Below are 6,903 nucleotides of genomic sequence, written 5' to 3' on the forward strand. Positions count from 1 at the left end.
CCACCATACTATTATCACAGTCAACCTCATCATCATCACCATCACCACCACCATCATCATCACCATACTATTATCAGTCAACCTCATAATCATCACCATCATCATAACACTCACTATCACCACCACCACCACCATCATCATCACCATACTATTATCAGTCAACCTCATAATCATCACCACCATCACCACCACCACCATCACCACCAACACCACCACCATCATCAACACCACCACCATCACCAACACCACCACCACCATCATCACCACCACCATCATCACCACCAACACCACCATCATCACCACCATACTATTATCACAGTCAACCTCATCATCATCACCATCACCACCACCATCATCATCACCATACTATTATCAGTCAACCTCATAATCATCACCATCATCATAACACTCACTATCACCACCACCACCACCATCATCACCAACACCAACACCATCATCATCACCATACTATTATCACAGTCAACCTCATAATCATCACCACCACCATCATCATCACCAACACCACCATCACCATCATTACCAACATCACCACCACCATCATCACCATACTATTATCACAGTCAACCTCATAATCATCACCATCATAACACTCACTATCACCACCACCACCACCATCATCACCAACACCATCATCATCACCATACTATTATCACAGTCAACCTCATAATCATCACCACCATCACCACCACCACCACCATCATCACCACCACCACCACCATCATCACCACCACCACCACCATCATCATCACCATACTATTATCACAGTCAACCTCATAATCATCACCACCACCACCATCATCATCACCATACTATTATCACAGTCAACCTCATAATCATCACCATCATCATAACACTCACTATCACCACTATGACCATCATCACTGTAATTGTCATTATTCGCCGTCACTATCACTATACTCATCCCCATCATCCTACGACACCCACCCCCACCCCTCAGCTGTGACTTTCCACTATGCAGAGGAATTTTCTTTGGGAGCAACATCTATTCAGCTCAGCGAAATGGCACCAACCCACAGCTGTAGAGATAGGGGAGGTAGTTTGCACAGTTTGATAAATACAAGATTGGACATTTCAATCTAAATTTCTAGCAGGTCACTGTCTTTATTATACATGTAGATCACTTTTTTTAACACTTCCTTGCTTCTGTCATTAATTAAATCAATATATTGCTTAGTCAATTATTAGTTCAATACATATTAACATTGGACTTTTATATGATGACCCAGTCATTAGACGCAGCACCTGGTTGAGCAGCTGTGGGTGTTGCGGTGGCATTAGCAACAGCCCAGTCTCCCAAAGGTCATTAGAATCAGCACCATCCCAGTCATCAGAACCAGAGTAGACCTGACTAGGTGTTGAAGCAGTTGGAGAAACAGCAGTGGCATCAGTCCAGTCTTCAGAGGGTTCAACTAAGAGCGAATTCCTCCAGGAGCCGCAAAAACCTAGGCAGAATCAGCATCCAACTGGAACAAGGAAAATATTAAACGGAATTGAATTTTTAAACCAAACTTGAGCATGATTTAGAAAGTCTTTCAAATAAAGGTGAACTATTGATCTACATGTTAACCATCATTGTTAGAGCAAACCTAATAAAACAGGAATACTGAATATTGAGAAAGATGAAAATTATCGACACAAATAAGCATACATGGGCACATGTATTGATTATAGTTGGAAAAATAACACTATAACTGCGTGACTGTTTACTTCCTGAATCATTTGGCGAATTAATTTTTTAAACATAAATCATTTGGGTTCCATTTTGATGGATTCTTTTTAAATCAATTTTGTGACGGGGGGTGTCACGAAAATTCTTTATGAAACGCCCCTCATGACAAGTTTTGAAGACCTACCTTTCTCTGTTTTCTTCATATCAGATCAAGTGCTATCCAGTCAGGTGACTTGCAATGGTAGTCAGGTGATTGGTCATGTGACAACCTGCTACACCAGGGGCAGGAGTGTATGCTATATCACTTTCAAATGACACCAATGGCGTTGCAAGTCATCCTAAATTTCCATCACCAAAACAAAACAGAATAAAGATGCATGTTAGTACAGCAGCACCAGTTACAGAACAACTTTGAACAAAGACATCGCCCAACATACGGGACAAGAATTGAAGTCATCGAACGCAAGCTCCAAATCACATTAAAATGAAAGTCCATGTATTCTTTTCCATCTTGCATTTTTCTCTACTGATTTCACAAACTAACAGGACCCAGTATGTCTTTGTACAGAGCTGTTCTCAAGTTTGAAGGGAAAAGAGAAATTAGAAAATGCTACGCCAAATGAATCAGTGACAGGTCATCATGGTTTTCTGATCAGCGCCCTGTGCACAGATGGAAACAAATTAAATTCTAAATGGGTGAAGATCTTATTTCACTTTTCATATTAAATTTTCACATGCTATGAAATTTCAAGCTTTGAATGAATAAAACCAAACTAAGGAAAGACCATTTGGGCCCTAAGATGATGCTAAACTACATAGCAACATCTCAGTTGTGTCTCAATATGGCAGCTGCACCGAATGGGAAGATCTTGTAACATGAGAGGCGATAGTCATGCAAGAAAATTGATAAACTTTGCACGAGCACCATATTTTTGCATTTTGGTGTTGGTTATTTAAGTTTTTAAACTTGAATATCAGGTAAAAATTCTAATATGAATAGTGAAATTATATTTTCTTTGGAGCATCTTTTCGGACAAAATCAAACTGGGTCCCCATTGAAAAAGTCTGGACCTGGTGTGTTCGACACTATATAGATTATACATTATCAAGAAGTTTTTGTTAGGACAGGTTCCATAAATTGTCCCTCAGGTCAACTTCCCCAGTGCAATTTTTTTAAAGATTATGTAGTAACAACATCACTTCTTCTCTCTTTCATAAAAGAGAGGTCTCTCAGAGACTTTTTTTTTTTTCATTCGGCAACTGGACTTAATTGTAACATTTCTATTTTATATTTTGAAAGGTGACTTAAAACAATTTCATTCTAAACTTGTTCCACTTATTATGTGAAGAAACACCATCACAAATTTCAATCTTTGAAAATGATATTAGCAGTCTTTTTTTTTAAATATAACTTTACCAATGTCTATATATCCCACAACCAACACTCTTTTCCTTGCCTAGACTGTGTATCAAAAAATAAAGTTAGATGTACATTTTGAATTTAGATGGTAAGCTGACATCTTTTTCCCTGATTGATAAGGTTTTCTTTGTTATCATGTTCTTGAAGAATGATAAATTTGGGTTTTTATTATAGTCACATTCATCTACATGTATCCATGTCTTACTCTCATTATTTTTTTAATTAATTTTTCTAAAAGGAAAAAGGCTACACCTTTCAACTTCAACTAAAAGGTCAATTCAGGTCAATATTTGCACTACCACTCAGTTCACAATGTACCATGGCGCTCTTGTGATGGTACAACTATTTGGTCCAAATGGCAAGCTAAATGTCAAAATACATTTTGTTTTGCTACATTTGATACCCACTTCATCATTTAACGCTCCAGTTTAACAAGTAGCTTTTCTCTTCAAGAGTACTTCATTTTTCCTTTGAATTATCAACATGTACCATAAGACAATTTGTTTTCTAGAGCCATTTTCAAATTTGCACAGTCATGCACAAGTATTGATAAGTCTGCTGTTTGATTTTATGCTATAATAGCAAACCTTTAAAACCCATAACCCATGTGCTTCAAACATAATTTAAATGTTACTTGTTTACCCTATGTTTGATATATTGTTCCCCTCTAATGAGAGGTAAGACATTTAATGAAAATAGACCAAACTAATTTTAAGACTTCTTAGATTCAGATATTCCACATAAATACACAGTTCACAATATCATTTACACTGGGTAAACTTTTGTTTTCAAAATATATTCAGCAACTGATCTGTTCAGTTGCTCTTTTTGAAGTATCCTAGTTAATTCAATGATTTTTAAGAAAATATTTTCATCATAGAAACTATCCAATCAGTTTTTTTTACCCCAGATTGTGAGCAGATTTGCTGAAAATAACTTCATTTGTTTTGTGTGAATTGAAGTTTTCAGAGTTTTTCCTGTGTTATATTTTTTCTGAAAATAAGAGCTTCAATATTTTATTCCCTCTCTTTCTCTATTTCATACTCACCACCATTCTTGAATTTCTTTTTTTTTGCTTCTTGAATTTTCTTGTCGGAATTTCTTGCATCAGTAATCTTGAGTGATGTATCTTCGCCTTCTGCTATCATTTTTCTCCTCTTCAGGGAAATACTTGCCTTTTGTACATTTCATAAACACACTCATTGACATTTCTTTGTCAGTAAACACTCCGGCTTCTGAGTTATTGGAGTTGGGTTATATAAACAACGTTGCAAATATGTGCAAATCTGTGGAGCTTTGAAATGTGAAGCTTTGGAACCCAAAAGGCGACATATTGTACGTGTTTTCTCCTTTCAGATTTTTGCTGATTGCTCATATATTTCAAGACATTAAAACAAAATGAATAGATTTGATTTCATGACTTTGAATGTTTTTCCCCACACTTTCTTTCAGTACAAGTGGCGAGACAATCATGAATATATATATGACTATTGCAAAATATTTAATAATCTATGTTGATCAAGAATTTTTGTTTTAGTCTTGTAACAAAATTATTTGCTTTTCTTACCCCCCCCCCAAAAAAAAAAAATCAAAGACACTCTCTGGCATTCATAGACATGTGCTGTTTGGAAGGGGAGGGGGGGGGGGTGTTCATGTAACCAGTCTGTCTTTTTTTTTTATTCATGAGCCTGCACAAGTTTTGTGGTGCAAAATCTTTACAAATTTATCTCTTTTTTTTAATGCAGTTTATATCATCAAGTGTTGAGAAAGCTTAATGACTTGAATTAATTTCCCCAAATTGGCTTTCTTTCAGTGGAAATGCTCAGATCAGATTTCAACTTTAGTTCATGGGAATAAAAATAAGTGGATATTTGACATGGTACCCCATAACATCATGATTAATTTGTTAAGTCTTGCTGAACTTACAAACAGTTGAAGGGCAGCAATGCTTTTTGTTCACTTTTACAAATACCCTTTTGTTTCACCTATACAAATGCCTATTTACTTTTTGTATAACCCTTTTACAAAACTGTAATTTATTTTGAGGTATGTTTCTTTTTTCACTCCAACAGCTGTATGCTAAATGAACAAAAACTATCAGGAATAGGACTGGTCAGAACATTTTGCAATCAGAGAGAATTTCAAAATGAAAATCCCCATTCCTGAATTTCAACTTAAAAAGAATGACATAAATATTACTTTGTAAACCTTAAGGAAAACTAGGGGGCATTTCAACATTTTTTTCCTACAAGTTGTTAGATCCAACAATTTGCTTTGATCTGATTGGCTGAGAAGCACTGTTACTATGGTAACTGTCTGGTAAAATGCCTTGCAATTCCTTTCATGAAACGCTCCCTGGATTATTTTCTGTTGGCTACACTACATAGCCAGACAACATGGGTTTGTATAATTAAAATTTGATGCCTTGCGATCCTGAATAGAGAAAGCTCACACTACTTCGAAGCAGTCGTGCAATGACAAGTTCACCAAATTCACTGCTACATACTTTAGTATTAATGTACGTGTGATACAAACTTTGCTAACATTGTAAATGTAGATTTACAATGCATTGCATGTTTAGGGTACATGTACTTGACTAAAAAGAAATTTTACTTATGATTGCAAATTGAAATAAAACTCCCCACGAGGGGGGAGGGTCTTATTTCTTTTTGTTTCATTTTTCTCCCCCAATATATCTAACAAATCATGGTTAATGGATTTAGTTAGTTACAAAGCCTGCTGCAATAATGGTGAATTAATGTTTTACGACTGTAATTCCTTTTGATGGGAAGTCAGCATGGATGTAGTCAAGGCAGGTAATTCGGTGGGTTCACATTACAATGCGCCATCTATCACTTGGCAGAGGACAGGCCAATTTGTAACTTTAGGGTCGACATTACGTGCAGACTAGGTGCAGACAGCGCATAGTGTGGGTGTAAAGATGCTTCAAAAATGAAAACCATATAAGTGGAGGAAGAACTGACTGAAAACAGTCTAAATTAAATATCCCAAAGAAATATGCAGCAAATTTCTCTCCCGCCTCCGAGACCATGGTAAACAGCAAAATTTTATGCAAACCGGCCAAGCCGCGTCGGTCAGCACAGCATAATGCACTAGCGCGCTCAGCAGATGTTGACTTTTTCCCATGAGGCATTGTGAATTTCGGCCTGTCCGCTGCAACTGATAGATGGCACAACATATTGACAATCCACCGAATTCTGAGACATGAGTTGACAAGTTTAAATCAAAGTCAGGTTTGATGTCATCTCTGGCATTTATCAAAGGATCACAAGAGAATTGGATGCCAGGTGATGGACTGCAACTGCATGCATATCAACATATTCATGATTTTATTTCTTATCTAAGGAGGGGGGGGGGGCGTCAAATTTGTCCCAAATCATTCAAAATCTTTCCTCATTCTCATGCCCCTTTTCCTTTGGTGTGGCAAAAGTTTGGAAATAATTTTTCTTACCAAATTTGATTGGCATTTTGGGGGTTCAGAAGAGAAAAGCTCTCAACTAAGTTCTGCTACATAAAAGACTTTTTTCCTAGCTGTCTTTAAGAAAATGTCGAGCAATTTGCGAGGTGATACCAGGAAAATTATTACCCCATATTGATTCAGAGGTTTATTCTGGAACAAAAATAAGACCAATCCCTGGACAGTCTCTTGCAAAAAAACATTTTGATTCCTATTATTTCATGAAGCTACACAATGTTTTGGTACTAGATGATATTGCAACAGGCTCAGTCAGTTAGTATTGTGTGAAGTGTT

The 6,903-nt window shown here is 36.7% G+C and overlaps 1 long non-coding RNA gene across 1 annotated transcript; it reads right to left on the bottom strand.

Moving 5' to 3' along the window:
* Nucleotides 1-1,119: 1,119 nt before the first annotated feature.
* Nucleotides 1,120-6,881, bottom strand: LOC135156972 (uncharacterized). Its single transcript, XR_010296035.1, has 3 exons — nucleotides 4,180-6,881; nucleotides 1,896-2,049; nucleotides 1,120-1,505 (listed from the first exon to the last, which is right to left on the bottom strand). It is a non-coding gene; the product is annotated as an uncharacterized LOC135156972 (long non-coding RNA).
* Nucleotides 6,882-6,903: the final 22 nt, after the last annotated feature.

Source organism: Lytechinus pictus, chromosome 16 (assembly GCF_037042905.1).
Source record: "Lytechinus pictus isolate F3 Inbred chromosome 16, Lp3.0, whole genome shotgun sequence".
NCBI classification, from domain to species: Eukaryota; Metazoa; Echinodermata; class Echinoidea; order Temnopleuroida; family Toxopneustidae; genus Lytechinus; species Lytechinus pictus.